An 18,991-nucleotide genomic window follows, 5' to 3' on the forward strand; every position below is an offset into this window, starting at 1 on the left:
CTAAATATTTTTAGTTTAGAGTTTTGAATCGCTCAAAAAGTTACACCACGACCCCAAAGTTTGGGACTAATATCCTGTAATAGTTATGCTTAGTGTTTAAATAAGTAAGGAAAAGTAAGCACCTAATTCTTCTTTTGGTTCTTAAGCTTGGGTTTCAAAATAAAATAGAGCATTTTTTTTTCTACAGCCGTTTTCGTAAATATTTTAGAATCCGTATAAAAAAAGAAAACCAAAATTATGCATATAAGGTTATCAAATTAGTATTTGAGTGAGAGGAAAAAAACAAAACGTTGAGAAAACAGAAATGTTGAAAAACGATTATTATAGAGTTTCACCATCAAACTTTGATTTTTATTAAATACATTTTTCGCTACTCTAATTTATACACAACGTTATAAAACGTTAGAAGTGACATCAGAAATTCTTTTTAAAATTGCCACGCTATCATATGAACTCTAGAAAAAGAAACAAACAAAAAAAAAAAGATTATATACGAAAGCAAAACAGAAAAAATAAAAATCAATCTTAATTTTAAAAGTAAATCTTAAAGCTGGAAATCTCAGTTTTCCAATTTCCGTATTTTTAAGAAAAATTGAAAAAAGAAGAAGAATAAAGACTAATAGAAACTCTTAATTACCACGTCATAATGAAAACGCAAAAGTTTTTTTTTTTAAAAGAAAAAGTTAAATAAAAACCAAGAGAAAAATCATTCTTAGTTTATGAACGAAAAATCTATAAATCTCAATTTAATTATTTCAGAATGTCATATCTATATATATATTACTCTTACACGGCGATAAAAAAAAGCCTCATTACAACTCTCCGAATGGCAACGCTAGAAACTCAACCAATAATTGCCGCTAAAAATGTCACATGCCAAATCTAGGTTGGATGGCTCAACATATAGCGCTTCTAAAAACGGAAACTGAAATAACCAGAGTGTAAAATATTATGTGCTTATGCGCATCGTATTTTTTGTTAAATAATTTATTTATTATATATCAGTTTATAGATGGTAACGAGAAGAGTTTTGTGGTTGCTATGGTGACTAATTAGAAGGTAAATTGTTTTTTTGAGTGAGTGTGAGATTTATTTTTTGGAACTGCAATGCTGTAATTTTATTGTTTAGTTAATAAATCTTCCCTTTATATTAAACGTGATAGTAGTTTCCTTAATTATTTGATTCGAAGTCCTTGGAGTTTTATTTGAGGTCAGTTTATTTTGTATTTTTTGACAAGAGAGAGCATTCTCACCAAACGAGATTTCTTCCGAAATTCAATGTTTTGTTTATGCAGGGTTTTTCCATTGCAATTTCTCTTATTTAAATTTTTAATAGACTTAATTATAGCCAAAATTTTAACCTTTTTAAAGAGATATCAGTTTCAGAAATTTATATCTTAAGATTTTATACTATAGCACATTTCTAATAGGTTTAACGAATTACATGTCATTTATTTGAATTCAAATTTATTTTAATGACTTAGTATTTACTTAAAAGATGTAATTTTTTAAAAAAAAAATAGTTGTTATATGGATTTGATTGATTGTTTTGAATTCTAAAAATTTTGTGCATTTGCAATGTACCTAAGTTAGTAGCGAGCGAAGCGAGCTTGGTTTGCGAAGCAAACCATATAAGATTGCGTAGCAATTTTCGGGGGTTGGCGAGCGCTAGCGAGCAGGGGGCACAGCCCACTAGTATTTAGAAAAAAGTGTAAATAAAAAAATATATCGTTCATTAGAAACGCTCTTTAAGAAATATTTCGTCATAACAAATACGCTGATAAGAAGAAAAGTAAATAATAAAAAAATACAAAAGAGAAACAGAAAATAATTATCCTTAGTTCTTAAAATATAGATTAAATTTTGAAAATTACCATTATATATCTTACCGAGCAGAAAAAAAGTGATAATAAAGGAATAAAGTCTATTAGAAATTCCCTGTTAAAATTCTATTCTACAATAAAAACAACAAAAACGAAGCTAACATTTTCAATTCAACAAAACAAAAGTGTTGAAAAGATGTTGACATTGAATGCCTAAAAATAATCTTTAAGGAAAAAAAAAGTAGTACCAAACTCGGGGTTTAGTATAAAGTTATGCAGCTTCTATTCTTTAAATTTCGCATTGTCCTTCAGAGCATAAATTTACAAGTTTTAGAGTTTAATAAATATGAATAAAAACTACTTCGAATAATGCATAACAAAAAATATAATATTAGATAAACTTTTATTAAATTTTTTCATAAAAAATATTTGGCCAAACATATATACTTTACTATACAAACTACATTTTTCAAAATAATGCCAGCGGAGAAGAAATTTAAGTTTTTATAAATACAATGAAAAAAATTAAATTAACAGTTAAATAATTATTTGAATTATTATTTTTAAAACATTAGTTTCTTACAAATTTTCCATTGTACCAGCATTAACTGAAATTATTTAGGAAAGAAAGGAAACCGATCGCAAAGAAATTCTATACTTAAGCAAAATTAATCTAGTTTAGAAATGATGTGTAATAATAAGTGATTTTTTGCGAGAGCTAACTTTTCAGGTAAACTTTAGTCCGACGTTTCAACTTTGGGATTCAGTTTCTTCTTAAAAAAGAACTATTTTTCAATCATGTTCAGATTCTTAAATAGGAGGATCCAACCACATTCACTGCTCAGAAAATCTGTTACTATTTGATAAAATAATTAAATTAAATATATTGAATGGACAAACATATTTTCATAACTATAGAAGTTTCCTTTAAAAACTAGTTTCTTTTTTCCCCAAACATTTCAACTATTGCGGCGGGCAAGATCCTTCTCAAATATCCGATTGAAATTCTCAAAAGGAAATTTCAGATTCATGGAAGCCGATTGCTCTTCTTCACTGAGCAATAACCGTCGGGAGGAACCACATGGATTTATCAAAACTTAGTAATTCCTCAAAATACAACAAAAGCTGTAATCGATTCGAGGTTGCTTCGGGGATAGAGCGTTTACCTCACAATAAGCTGAACCAGGTTCGAATCCTAGCGATGCTTGTTTGATACGAATTCCGCACCCGCTTCGCACTGACCACGGTGCGGACATAAGACAGTGGTAGACAGGTCGTGGGTTAGCCTGTCAGGTTAACGTGGAAATGCGGGTCCCAATTTCTCCCAATACTTGATCCAGGAGTTCCCTCTGGATTAGGTTCAAAATTACAAGGCTATGAAGTTGAACATTCGTGGCTCAAAATTGGGTTGACTGTCCAACGACGGTTAAAACAAGCAGATAATTTCTTCTTCATTTGTCCCTCTTCACATTGACACAAGACTTAGTATTTCCGCATTGAAAAAAAGAGATTTTCATTTAAACCAAATTTCAGGAAAAATTAATTCGTGAATATTTAAAAAATAAATAAATAAAAAGAATTCACTTTTGCGCAATGGACTAAAATAATGAATAACCAATTTGAAGAATTTAAATGATTTTAAAATTAATTAATTTTAACCCTTTGGTGGAGATGGGAAACTAATGTCCCTTATATACATATATATATATATATTTTTTTGATGCTCTAATTATAAGTAAAAATATTTTGGTACTTTCGAATTGTAAAAAATAATCGAATAGTTACTGAACTTAGATTTTTAGAATTTTGTTTGGTCTAAAACATAAGGCCCTCCCATCCGGAAAAATGCATTTTTTTCTTTCCCCTTCATATTCACATATTTATCAATATTTGATATTGTAAATTAAATAAATTTCAATGAGGAATTGTTTCTTTTATGTTTAACCAGAAAATTAAGTGCAAATTGTTTGAAAGTAAACCATGTTTTGAAAATTTAACCCTTAACGCAAAACGGGAAAGTAAGATGCTGCATTTCATAACTATAAGAATACTAAATATAATATTTTAACTTATTTTGACCTGAATTTTTACGGGAAAAGGTACGAAAAATAGGCGTTAAAATGTATGCCGTAAAAATTATTTCTTAATTAATATATTTTTCCCCACCTACAATCAGCACTCAAATAAAATTTAAATGATTAAAAGTTGTATTCTAAGTAAAATACGATTATGAAGAGAGCTGCATAATTATTAAGTTCGCAAAAAGAATAAATTTATTTATTAACTTATCTTTTTAATGTAAATCGCTTTAAAATAATTACTTTGTAAGAAACAGGAAAAGAAAAAAAAAGATAACTTTTGTACATAAGAAAAAAAATATAACTTTTTTTTAAAAACTTTTACTGGTTTTAATCGGTACTGGATTGGAGATTGATTATTCTCTGGTTCAGGTCAAAATTACAATCTGTGGATGAATGAATGGCATCGCCCTATAAGCGAGTGTGACGTATGGGTGTGGCACAAGTCAAATTCTTGGCCATAAATGGAGCCACAGGTAAACAAAAACAATAGCATCTCATGCCTGCGATTCTAATAAGCATTTCTTAAAGGGGAACCGGGATGACTGAGGTGATGGATCGCCTTCCAATGAGGTTCGAATTCAGGCAATGGCTGGTCGATATGTATCCAGCTTGCACCGACCACAGTTCTCATCCTCAGTGGTAGATGGATCATTGGTTAGAGTCCCGTTTGGCTAACCATAGGAGGTTCTCGTCCTCTCCATGTAACTCAAATACGGGTTAGGCAAGGCAAAAAGTCCTTCACGAAAGCGAATTTCTCCCAATACTTGGAACAAGAATTCCCTTGTCTTATGGATTGTCTTGAAAATATTAAAGCTACGTTAGTAGTCGAATACCCAAACATTTTAACAGATGTTCAACGACGGTTATTAAATAAAAAAGGTAAAGCTTATACTGTACTTACATTTTCTTCCGAGCACCCTCCTGGGAAGATCCAGAAGGGCCGGCGGCTGCTCCAGAACCTGAAGGTCCTGATGGTACATCACTAGATGACGGGGAGCTTCTTTTCATCTTTCTGATCTAAAATTATCAAAAATTATTTTAGAATACACGAAACTTTTAGCATTTAAAAAGTAATAAAACAAATTTTTCCCATTATTAAATGGTGATCACAGATAATATCTGGTCAACATTTCCAGTTGATTAATTATTATTTGCATTTCTGAAGTAATTGACATTCAGTTCTTATTAATGGCGATTTTTATTCTTGAGATTTGAACTATCGTTGAGTAATTGAAAAAAAAATGAAGATAGCCGAAGAAACGTTATACAAATTTATAATTTTTTGCAAAGATCTTGCTTATTATTTGTGTGACCATGAAAAACTAATTGATACAAGACTGTTTTAAGTTACAAGTAAACTAAATACATAACTTACCAGTGAATAAGAGTATATAAATAAGTATTGAAAATAAAATGTGATTACGTGAATATGAATTTCAATGAAAAAATTAATAAATAGCGGGAAGAGCTTTTAAATAAAGGGAAACGCGATGGATGATTATTAAAATTGCATGAATGCGAATGATTTTTGGCTTACAAACTTGGGTGAAGGTGATTCACGATGTTTAGCATTTTAAGTGCATGAATTGTGAAGTGCAATTTAAAACTCGTGAATGTGAATCACGCTTTATTTTTAACTCACTAATACAGGAATCTTTGGCCTTTAAACCACCGCATGAATGCGAATAGCGATGTGGGATTTATAAATCGCGTGCCTAAACTGCATATTATTTATATATGAAATGCGTTTATACGAGGGTTCGCATGTGCTAATCGAGATTAAATTTGGGTCAGTAATTTCTAAATAGAGACAAAATGAATAGCAAAAATGAAAAATAATAAGGTGCGGGACACAAGTGAAGCAGTGAGTCATAAATAACGTGAATATTAATCATGAATCACTTTAATAAAAATCACGATGTCTACTTCATAAATCACGTTAAGACGAATTTTAATGCGAATTGTGTCAAAACGCGATGTATAAATTGCAAGTGTAATGCTAGTCATTCGACGACTCTGGATCGCAACTGTGATTAGTATATTGAAATTAAATTACGAAGCACGATGAATAAATCGGGTCAAAATGAATTACAAAAAATAAGATTCGAAAAACCTGTCATTAATCGCGTATATATTAATCGTAAATCACGAAAGTGATTCCACTTCGCAAGCTGCAATAACTTCGTAAATTGTGAAAATGAGATTCGTAATTCAAATGGAATAAAAGCGAATCTGAAGAACTAAGTTTCGTTTAGCGATAAAATTAAGCGTAGAAAATTGAACAGAAACTATAAAACCATAAATCTCCCTTATTAACAAAAGTAAAATAAGAAATAGCAAGAATAAGTTGAACACAAAGATTTTAAAATTCGAATGAGCTATCGAGCACAATCAAATTTTTCTTAAATCTATACACAAATAAATAACTAAACTTTTATACCATCATAGAACCATATAGAAATAAAAATTCTTACTAACGTAATCTGGTACTTCGTTTAGCATATAAGTTTACCATTTTCGACAAAAAATTTTATTTTGCAATATTTTAACCGTAATTCTAATTTTACTTCTAATTACATCTCTCACTAGAAATAATTTTGTTGTTATTCACGTTTATGATCGTTAATTTTCAAACTTCAGGTTTTGCATTATTTCTAAATCCAGAATTTTCTGGGAAATTTTTTTGTACTTCCAACATCCATTTTATTAATTACATTTTTCATCTCCATTAATCATCTAGATTAAAAAAAAATTTCCTGGTTCAGGCGACAAAATTTTCTAATCACGTCAATAAAAAGATATTTCATTTAACATCTCGCCAAAACAATTCGGCATTTAGTGTCTAATCATGCTTTGGCGTTAATGCCCCCCAACATCGAATTTCCTTCTGTATTTTTTCAGGCAAATGTTTTGAATTCGCAAATTTTTCTTATATGCCGATTACTTTTTCTATCCATCATCCTTTTTTTTAACGTTTTTTTTTTTCTCATTTTTTAGTCCCTCATATTTTAGTTACCGTATTTTTTCGTTATACATCTATAGACTAAAAACCTTTTTTTTATATACTTTTAGAGACTAGAGCACTTAAAGTTTGACCCTATATTTCTATTTATCCTTTCTTCTTGATTGATTGAATGTAGGGTTTAATGGCACAAAATCCAAAACAGGACATGTTACGCCGAACAATGCAGTAAAATATTTCGCACAGAACACTTTAGTTGTACAATTACTTATAAGTGTTAAAATGGCATAAGTAGGTGAATAGAATCAGATAAAAGGTATAAATGAAATCAGATAAAATGTATGAATACAATATAAAACACCCGAATTAATTGAAATGGTATGAAGGTGATCGGTTGCTTGCAGAAAGGAATAAAATTGTGAATGTATTAAAAGCTTTACATACAAGTTAAGAATACCATACCAACAGCATGTAAATACGTATATACAGAACCTTAATTCTTAGAATGACAGAGGAGTGATCATTTAGTTATTTGGGTATTTACCTCGAAACTCCAAGTAGGTATAAGGTAACCTTATGCTTGTATAAGGTATCCAAGTTTCATTTTTTTAAAATTACTTTGACCGTCTTAATAGCAAGCAGAGCCTTCGGGCATGGAAATGTTATCGGCCCTAACCTGTCATTCTCTTTTAAAATAAAACTAAAAAACTTCACATACATTAAAAAAAGCATTTTATAAGACATACAACAGTTTTAATAAACTTTAAAAATAATTGTATTACTCCAAAAACTCCTACATCAAAAAAAGCATTTTTAAACTATGCATATTTTTAAAAAAATTGAGATGTTTGCCAATTGCAATTCTCAAAAAATATTTAAATAAATAAATTTAAATAATGAATATAATCTTTTCTTTTGCTTATTTGCAGTTGTTCTGCTTTTGTTTTGAATAATTTAACTATTTACAGCGTTAGTAATACACAAAAATTCACACAAATCATGCTTATTTCGAGAATACGAAAATCACACTTTGAATAACTTTTGATTCAATGATTGGAGTTTTAAATACTGGAGCATAATCTTAATAGTTCAAGGATGCAAAGCAAGCAAGTTAATTTGCGCTGTTCGTATTTTTAGTTGCGAAATCAAAAAACCTTCAAAATCAAAATTTAGACACAAATTGCCAAGTTTGAACGAAATCAATCGAATTGTTCCTAGATAAAAAATAAAAAAAACTTGATTCATAATTTTTATTTCGAAATCTATGCGATTCATTATGCTCAAATTTGGACTTCGTCATTTTTACTGACATAGAATAAAAAGGTATAAATTTTAATGTGATTTACAGTTCAAGATTTTTTTACCATAACTGAATAAAATAACTGAATCAATTGTTCAAAAAATGTTTAGAACAAAGAATTTTTTTCCGGATCTTGCAAGTGAAAAAGTGAACTCAGCATTAAGAAACCCAATCACACTTCCTGCCTTCCAGATAGTGTCCAACTCTTTCCTAGTTTATTGAATTATAGAAGAATACTAAAGTCTGAATACCTAAATAAAAAGTACGTTTATTGAAAGAAAATAATGCATTTTTGTGTCTGCCTTCGTAAATATGCCTGAATTAATTGGCATTTTTAAGACTCTCAAATCACTAAGATTGAGTCCCAGTAAAGTAATAAACCGAATAGTTTAATAGTTACTAAAAAAGTATGTTAGATTATCAGAATTATATTTGAATAAAAGTATAATATCCAAAAAAAGTAGTTTTGTTTCATTCATGGTCAAAAAGTTTAATCAATAACTGATTTCGTAAATTAAAGAAATTTCAATTATGAATAATTGTTTCTCATAGATCTAAATAACTGTAAAATTATTGTTTGGATAATTTGAAAAGTTGTAGTTGGGAAGTGAGCAGTGTTTGAAAGGTTTTACCTGCAACACAGAAATGGACACCGGTGTTTGACGCTAAATATATTTTGCTCTTACTTTGACCAAAATTAAGACATAATTAAACCCCTATGTGTTTAAAAATGAAGGTTTTTTGGTTTACACTGTTTCTTTATTTATTTAAAACTAAAAATAAAAAAAAAATTAAAAAAAGAAAGAAATTGTCACGAATTTGAAATAATTATACCATTAAAGATATTTCACATAAATATATTTTAATTATTAATTAATATTTTCACTAAAGAGTACAAAGTATTCACTTTCCTTGAATAAAATTGTTATCAAAATAGTTGTTGTTGTTGCCAATTCCCATCTGGTCTGACGGGGTCAGACCAGATCAATGAATCCGTTGATATTGAGAAAATCCGAAACCAGAATGGGAGAGGAATGAATATCGTTCCAGTCCAGCCCTAAACAGATCAAGATGTGCTCAGGTGATGCCTGGTTTTGTTGGCATTTAGGGCAAAGAGGAAAGATCAACTGAGCGCCGCTCGCATCAAAATAGTAAAAAAGAAGAATTGAATTATGAGTATTTACAGTTTATTATAATCTTTTATTTCTACCTTGAGTATCAATGATTTTATGGGACCCTTCAAAAAGTATGTACATCCCGAATGGGGGGGAGTGGATTTACTATTTGGTACGGTTTTGTACGATGGGGAGGGGGTGAGGTATTATACAAAGTACGTACATTATAAGCATACACCAAATTTAAATTTGACTTTTTCCTACACATGTATTATATATATGTGGAATACAAATCCACGAAGCAACCATCTCTATCACGTGATAGCAAGGACACTACATTTACATTATTCTTACTTGTACACCATGTAGATGAAATCAGTTTGAATGTCTGGCTCGAGTAGGACGCCAGCAGAAATTTTAGCTTATTTTTGTTAATATATTTTATTAAGTTTAGCGTATCTCCTTTCATTTAAAACCCTCTCTTCACCCCCTTTATTCCACATATATATGTTAGTTCTTGTATTTTTTTTCACACGGCGACCACTTGTTACAATGAGTAAATCAGTTCTCAAAAAAAGTTGTCTCGCAAAATAAAAAATTGCAAACTAACTTTCCCCGAAACTTTTTCTAATACCGGGTGAAAACATCCTCCTCCAATCACAGCACTATTATTGTTTAAATAATTTAAATGAATAAATTATTTTAAATAAATATTTAATTTTATTTTAAACATACTTATTAATTTTTATGAAAAAGGGGGGTAGACTAATAAAATGTATGTACTCTAAGGGAAGTAAGACCTTATGTACGGTTATGTACGAAGGGGGTTAAAACTATGTTTTTCTCTTACCTCGTGCGCTCAACGAACGTAAAGAGAAATCTAGTTTCCATGACAGCGTTAAACGTTAAACGCAACCTTGTTGGAAGTCGCATTAAAAGTTTCACTTCAAAAACTCATCCCTGCCCAAATGATTGAAAATGAAATGAAAAGAATATTTTATCAGATTATAGTCCTCTTTGTTAATGAATGTGTGATGAATGCAATAAAAAGAGTTTGAACTACGATCACCAAAACACTCAGAATTTCAAGAGTTTGGGGCTAATTTAGATTTTGTTACATTTTTGCAGTTTTTGGACAATATATCTCAGAAAATTTTTTTTTAAAGAAATACTGTTTTTTATTTATTTTTTTAACAGCTAAATTTTGAAAGAGGTACGTTTTTAGACACTTTGTCTCAACTCTATCAACCCGGTTACAGCTACTAAATAATATGGAATATTGATTGAAAAATTGTCAATTGTTTTTTAAAAGCTATGATGTATATATTTTTTGTAAGAAGTAAGAAAATATTTTGTAAGTAAGAAAATGCATATATACATATATATATACTCTGCTTAAATATATATAAATATATAATATTAACAAACATATGCATGAACTTGTGTAAACTAAATAAAAGAAGTGACTTAAAAGTTTATACTATTTAAGCAGGGCCGGATTAAGCGGGGCCCTAGGCCATTCAAATTTTTGGAGCCCTTCGATTAAGTTCTTTTTCTCGTATGTTTTTTATTTATTCAAAAATAAAGGTATTTATATATCTTTTCATTTAAGAAAGCATATTTAAAATTGAAATAAATAATAGTAAATAAAATTTTACTTTATTTCGTTAAATTAGAACTAAAAAATATTCATAGCATTTTGAAATTTTTTTTATATATATTTGAAATAGATTTTTTTTTTAAAAAAAATCATAGTTTTTCTTAATTTTTTTAAATTTATTATCAAAAAATCCATTTTAAGGGAGCCCCTAATCATTGGGGGCCCCAGGCTATGGCCTAGTCTCGCCTAATGGGAAACCCGGCACTGCATTTAAGAACTGTACAACACTGAACCATTGACTAAATCATTTATCAGTTCTTTCCATAAATTGTGATTTAGCAAAGGACTTACAATCTTAATAGTATGCAGGGCCCCCGGGCATAAAAATGTTTTAGACCCTTATAACATGCTATAATGTTTAAAAACGAACTAGAAAACTTCACATACATGAAGTAAATCATTTTTAAGATATGATGCAATAATTTTAACATACTTAAACACATTTTGATAGCCCCAAAAACTCAAATAAAGCATTTTTAAACTATGCATAATTTAAAAAAAAAAATTTGAGATGATAACCATTTGTAATGCTCAAATAATAAAATAATTCTCAAAACCATGGAAGTTAATTAAAATAATTAAATGAAACAAACATAAAGGCATAAACAATTCAAAAGGTATGAATTATCTTGTCAAACTAAACAGTTATTAAAACATCTTTCAATGACCTAAATAAATTTACCTAAAATTTTCATTGGAACGTAGAAAAATAGATTTCAGTTCCCTTTTTAAGTTTTTTTGGTGATAAACTATTCAAATTATTCGTGTTTGCATAATAAACAATTACTATTTGAAGAAAAAAATATGCACACTTTATGCAATAGAATATATTTATTAAAAAAAATATATATATAAGGTAATGTTGCTTATTCTAATCTTTCTTTAATGCAATTTATGAAAAGTTAGATTCTCAAGGGTCCTCTGAGTACCTAGGGCCCCCGGGCACTGCCCGGATGTGCCCATGCATAAAGACGGCACTGGTGATGAGCAAATAAAGGAATTTGCAGCACAAAAATGCAGAAAGGTTGCTTTATAATTTATATAACATAACTACACATGACCTGTCAATTTCTTTTGCAACAATGCTGTACAGTTTCTGTTTGTATACACAAATAAAAATAAATAAATAAAATTATTTTATTGTCCTATTTTTTTCTATATACTTATCTACATCACTATAGAAAAGAGTTTTTTGACAAAAATGGCTATTAGGGCCCCTAAGTAGTTTCAGCCCAGGGCCCCACAAATTCACGATCCGCCCACGCCATCCCTGATTTAAAGCAATCTTTTCAGAGTTTTCAAGAATTTTTCATAAACTTTCATTTCAACCAAAGAATTTTTCATAATTTTGTATCGAATCGTTTTTGACAGCTAATGAAAAAATTGAGATTCGATAATCGAAAAAAGTTTTTCTAGCATTTTTCAAAATAATTACTACTTAGAATATTACGAAAAACAATTTACATTTTCAAGATAATCAATGGATTCGAATTATTGATCCAAATCGCATGCTTTGATCAGTAATTTGAATCACTATTCAAATCATGTGATTTCGATCAATATTTGAATCAAGTGAATTAAATAACTGATTAAAACGAATCATTCGAATGACTGATTCTTATGAAGTGATTCCCATCACTGATTCGAATTATACGATTCGGATCACCATTTGAATCAAGTAATTCTGATTTGCGATTCAAATCATGTGATTCAAACACCGATTTGCATCACGTGATTCGGATCACAAGAACTGATTCAAATCTCATTTTGAATCTAGCAACTTGGATCACTGATTCGAATAACATGACATAAACGACTTCACATTTCAAATTACGTGATTCGAATCAAATACTACAACAACAAAAAAATTCGGAATTTCAAAAAACTAGAAAAAAATTTACTTATCTATCACTATTTTTCTTTTAACTAATATCGATCGAAAAAAATACATAATTCTTTCTCATTAATAAATTCTTTGAAGTAACTAAATATACTTATTATATCTTTCGTATAATTATATTGTTTATGTTGCTAATTGTTATAAAGTATGGTACATTTTAAGAAATTCCAAAAGAAATATTTTATTCATTTTTATTTATTTTTTATCTGAATTCCGCGAATTCTTTAATTGAAAAATCTTAAGCCCTTAATAATGAATCCGTAAGGATCTGTCTGGTTTTACAAGAAATTTTTAACTGTATATGACATAGCTTCACTGTGAAATAAAACTAACTGAAATTTAAGAAATTCTATAAGTTTTGTTTGTTCTACCAGTTATTCTAAATTAATCGTTATAATTTAACTGCTAGAATCAAATTTTATTTGAATCAGTAAGTGATTTGAATCAGTAGGGGAATCGAATCAGTGGTGCGAATCATAAGGTGGAGTGATTCTATAGATTTGAATCACTTAGATTATTCGTTTTGCCCATCTCTATTCAGAATTAGATGCTGTTTTTTACAAAAAATAAAATTTACTACTAGCTGACCGATAATGCAAGTAAATATTAAAATGAAATATTTTTATATCAAAACTCATTTATTGAATGATAATAGTAATTTTTTACTTAACTATTCAAAACTATTATTATTTTTTAACAATGTAGAAATAAAAACGTATCAAAACGTTCTACCCGGAATATTTCAATTATTAGAAGCAGTAATAACTTTCTTAAACAACACAAGTTTTGTTTAGCAAATCCAAAGTTTCTGCGATTGAATAATTCCCCAAAAAAAGAAAAGAAAAACTATAGATTAGCTTATTCTTGCTTTATAATGTTTATCATAACAGTTTCAATCGTTTCCAGACAGCTACAAGAAGTCAAATAATAATTTTCGCAACTGCTTGGATGGCTAAGTTTTAACTTTAATTTCAAATTTCTTTTGACTACAGAATTAATTTCACTACTATATTCGTCATAATATAAAAAATAAGCCAATGGTTAGATAGAATATATTGCTATTATGTAGGAAAATGCTTGATAAATTTAATACGTCGCTCAATAACTGAGCTATCCGAGTAAAATTGATTTATTTTTGTATTTTAACACCTATCAAACAAATTAAAATTGAATTAAAAAAATTTAAAGTGCATTTTGTCCATGCAGAGTAAACCTAATTTTATAACAGCTGAAAGAAAATACAGTCGAACTTCTATTTAACGAACTTCCATTTTGCGAACTTCTCTATTTTGTGATTTTTTTTTCGAATAGAACAAGGAACATTTTGGAAAAATCTCGTCGTAATAATAACTTCCAAATAGCGAAGTGAATTTTCTATATAACGAACTTTTCTTTAAAATCCACTTTACCTGTTTCCCAAAATATTTCAAAACATTTCGAACTTGTTAACACATTTTGTGGAGGAAACGACCTTGTATATATTTTCGAAGTTACTTAACTTTTAGAGAAAGCAGTAAAATCCCTTTTTGTTTGAATTTCAAACGAAAAACTCAGACAAAATTAACGGATTTTATCAGTAGTAATTGAACTGATCGCATGTGGTAATGCATGTTCAAAATTATTTCTCAAATAAATGCAGCTATAATTTCATACCTAAATTTAGCTTTTTTTTTTTTTAGTTGAAAATGTATGTACTGGATAATGTTTTACTCTATTATTGTTTTTCATTCGGATTTCGTTTATGGTTAAGATTTACAAAGTAAATAGTAGATAATAGTCTACAAAATAAAGGTGTATCTATTGCGATTTTAATTATGTCTATAGTGTTTATGAATTTAAAACCTGTTTTGTGTTATTTAAGTATTTCAAAGAGTGATCTTCTTTCTAACGAATTTTCCATATAGCGAACTTATTATCGGGATTTAGCGATTTCGTTAAATAGAGGACTGACTGCATACTTCCTAATAAATCAACAACAACAAAAACATTGCGAGTTACTAAGTCTTATTGAATAAATTTCTCACAAACATTTTAATAAATACTAAAAACGTTTTTTAAAAAAAGTTCAAATTAAAGATCAAACGTACTCACCAAAAATAACGATAGTTACTTATCAAAAAATTAAAGTAGTAATTAAATTAATAATTAACTAATTTTATTATTCAAAAATAGCTTTTAAATATCTCAATAGGTCACTTTACAAAAAATTTGTAATAGAACTGACCGAATACTATTTTGTAAATAATGAAAACAATTAAAGGGTTACCAGATTAAGTTTGAAAAACGCCAAATCTCAAAATACAACAACGCCAAATCACAAATTACGTGCTTACATTTATACTAGCGAAGTCAGGAGGAGAAAAAAAAATTTTTACAAAACTTTTGAAATGCTCAATTAAGGACACATTTTTTAAATTTTTTTTAAAAAAAATCATTCTTTCAACTGATTTTGAACAGTGTTGTGGTGACAATTTTTTCAGAAGGGGAACCTTAAAAACTCCAAACTTTCAACCAGACTTTTTTATTTCTTTTCTTTTTTTAAAAGAGTTTTAGAAACCTACGTTATTAACTGCATTTAGGTGAATCTGTTTACCAAATTACAACCGTTATAAAGTAAGTTTTTTTCCAACTTAATTTAATTTTAAATACTATTTTAATGCTAAATAAAAAAAAAATCAATTATTACAAAATGTGAGCCTCTTATACGTAGTAAAAATTTTAAGATATATTTAAAATAATTCTCGGAACTAATATTTTGCTTGTTTTAAAAAAAAAAAATTGTGCTTTATGACTCAGATAGTTTTATTGAAGCGAAAAAGAAGTCATTTTCAATCTTAATTTGAAATTATGGTTTCGGTTTTTTCATGTCAAATATGCGATTTTTGACTAAAAGCATTAGGTCTGTGAACTTTTCATTTAGGATCCAGTTAAAAATACGTATTTAAGAAAATGGACACAAAAAAAAAAAACGGCTTTTTCAACAACTGAACGAACAATTTCGTACTTATGCTTTTTTAAGCACTAAGCATAATCAATGTGGACAAAATCCCAGTCAGGATAGCTAGGTAAATTACAGTTGTAACTTTTTAAGCGATTTGTTCGAGCTCAGCACACTAAACAATTAAGTGGTTTTTATAAAACTAAATTCGTCTTTAAAGTCAACTCAATATCACTATCATTAATTTATAAGAACCGGTAAAAGATTCTAAATAACAACTGTTGTCTTTAAAAACCTTCTCAAAAAAGACTAATCCCGTAGTGGACTGATCGTAAAAACAGGGTTCCCAATAGAACACCGCAGTCAAGTTGTGGTCAGTTAGCGGGTGGGTGACCACCTGCGTAGGGACTGAAGGTGAGCCTCGGTCCCCATTAAACTGTTCTACCGTAAAGTGCTCGACTTCGCACGCAGGTCGTCGGCCTACCAAAGCAGGGGAGTCATCCCCTCGGTATAGGATCAAAATTGGCATGGCATGTCTTCGGATCATCCTCAGGTATGTTTCCCAGACTGTTGCCAATAATCCATTGTGCAACTCTAGTGCGACGTAAATGAAGTACTTACCTACCTACCAAAAAAGACGATTGTATAAAAATGCACTATAGTGATTTAGGCTAATGGACATCATAGTCATTATAGTTGGCCAGACAGCCCAATGTGAGCCAATGCCTTCCTCAGGAGATTTCTCCATGTCGGTTTCCGATTTATCTCCAATTCTTTTCATTAATTTCGAGAAAATCAGACTCCACTGAGTCAGCCTATTTCAATCGCGGCCTTCCCCGCTTTCTTGTTCCAGTGGGTATAAAAAACCGTCTAATGGACTTCACATTTCATTATTAATATCCACGGTCTTTTTTAAATTGTTTAAAATTTTTAAAAAGTGTCCTTATGTTGAAAAGAAGTAACCATTGTAAAAAATGGCCAGTAGCAACATTTCATAATTTTGACTTATACTAACAATTAGCTTACATTATTCAAAAACGTACTTTTTTTTTAATTAAAACATTTTTTTATCAACGACTATGGATATTTTTGACTATCTATTTTAAACCGTTGACCCAATTCTGAGTTTACGACTATAGACTCCGTAGCCTTATAATTTTGAACCCAACTGCGAAGACACGGTATGAAGTATCGGGAGAAACTAGCCTTCGTGGAAAACTTTTAGATGGAACTAAGCCCGCATTTTCGTTACATGGAGAGGAAAACCACGAAAACATACTACGGTTAGCAAGTCGGGAAGGGGATTTTAACCCAGTATATTCGCAATCAACAGTTTCTATCATAGACTAATTATCTGTATTCATTAAAATACTGGATTATCTTTATTAACTAATTCTCTAAACATAACAAAACAACTAGTTCTCTAAACATATATAAATGTAGTTGAGCAATAGCATGCTGGATATTTTTTGGCAACTAAAACCCACCACCAAAAATATGAATTTCCTGAAGTAAATACTGGGAAAAAATAACTATAGCAGATTGTAATTGGAAAACCTAGAATAACCACATGTTAAACGAGTATGAAGATCAGGTTTAAAATGTATAGAAACACCAAGAAACCATTTTTTTTTCTTCAAATAAACTTTAAAGAAAACCATCTTACTCTATTTTCAGAAAAATCATGAATATATTAGGTAGGCTCATCGCCAATCTAAGCAGTACATGATTTTATAACTGTATGAGCTTAAATCTATAAAATTCATTGTCTTGAAAACATTACTTAACATTATTTCTTTCATTGAATTAAAATTGTCACCCGTTCACAATGCGAACTGTCACGCTGTCAGACTTAGTGTTTTGATATAAAATGTTTAGCACTGCAGCTCTCTTACAATTGAAAATTAAAAAAAAATATTATTAAGAGACAAGTACTAGAGTCACATTCATCTCAAAGGGATTTAAATTTTGTTATGCTTAATCTAAAAGTATTATAAACGGCAAATATTTATGAAGGTATAAAAGATTCACAGTTTTCATTTTGTTCTTCATTTGAAGATTGTTCAACATTTAAATTTAATAAAGACACGGAATTTCTTTGCACATTATTTTTCGTTTCTTGAAGACGTGTCAGGTTCTGTAGCTGATAAAAGTGTTTAAGGCTTTTATATTTTCTTGTGCAGGTTTTGTTCGATTTCTTGTCTTTAGATTTTCCAGAATCTAATAAAAGCACGAAATATTATGCGCACTATTTGATATATTATTTTCTGTGGATTCGTCCTCCATACGTTTTTCGGATTCTGCGTTCAATAAAGGCAAACCAAAACTGAGACGTGATCAATTGCTAATACTTTAATGAATTCATTCATATTTAAATTTATTTCCTACAAAGCCTAATAAATATTAAGAAGTATTCATGATACAAAAGTATATATGATTGAAAAATTTTCAAAATTTACGAGACCAATTACACATACTCACAAATATAATTTTCTACCAATAAGAATTGTTCACTTTTTTATTTATAATCATTATTATTTTGTAATTACAAATAGTATAGAGCACAAACAAGTAATTCAAGCAAGGAGTTAATCATTTTAGAAAACTAATGTCTCATACGTTTACCTGTTATTTGAAAGGTGAAAAAAATTTAGACCCGATATAACTTGAATATAATTTGGTTAGGTCTTGAATAACTTGAATATCAAGTTTCTATTTAATAAAAGGAAAAACATTTTCCTTGAATTTAAGTGGTGCCGAAATCAAATTTATCCAGACTTACCAGATTCATTGCAGAACAGGATTAAAGTTTAGAGATTGTTGCGTATCGATAGGCTTCAATAATATGATTATTTCCTCTAGAAATGCATCTGACAATCCAAAAAAGTTTTGCACTATAGGATATGGAGAATTAAAGTTAGTTTTCAACTTTTGTAACTTAAGTGTATTCTTTGCATAACTGAACTTCAATTTTCGTATTTAATTCATTCAATGAGATCTCGGAAGGGAAAACTTGACGTCTGTAATTTAGAATAATTTCTACGACTTCCGTTAGAAAAACCGTACTATTAATACAACAATTCGAAATAAGCGTACATTGAAATTTTGACTGGCTATAACTGAAGAGAACAATGATGCAAGTAACTTGAAAGATTTGAACAAAAAGCGATCATGCTTTTGTTACTGCTTGCAATCAATTTGCGAAGTTACAA

This window comes from Parasteatoda tepidariorum, chromosome 10, assembly GCF_982258835.1.
Source record: "Parasteatoda tepidariorum strain Cologne lab strain chromosome 10, Ptep-v5.0, whole genome shotgun sequence".
NCBI lineage: Eukaryota > Metazoa > Arthropoda > Arachnida > Araneae > Theridiidae > Parasteatoda > Parasteatoda tepidariorum.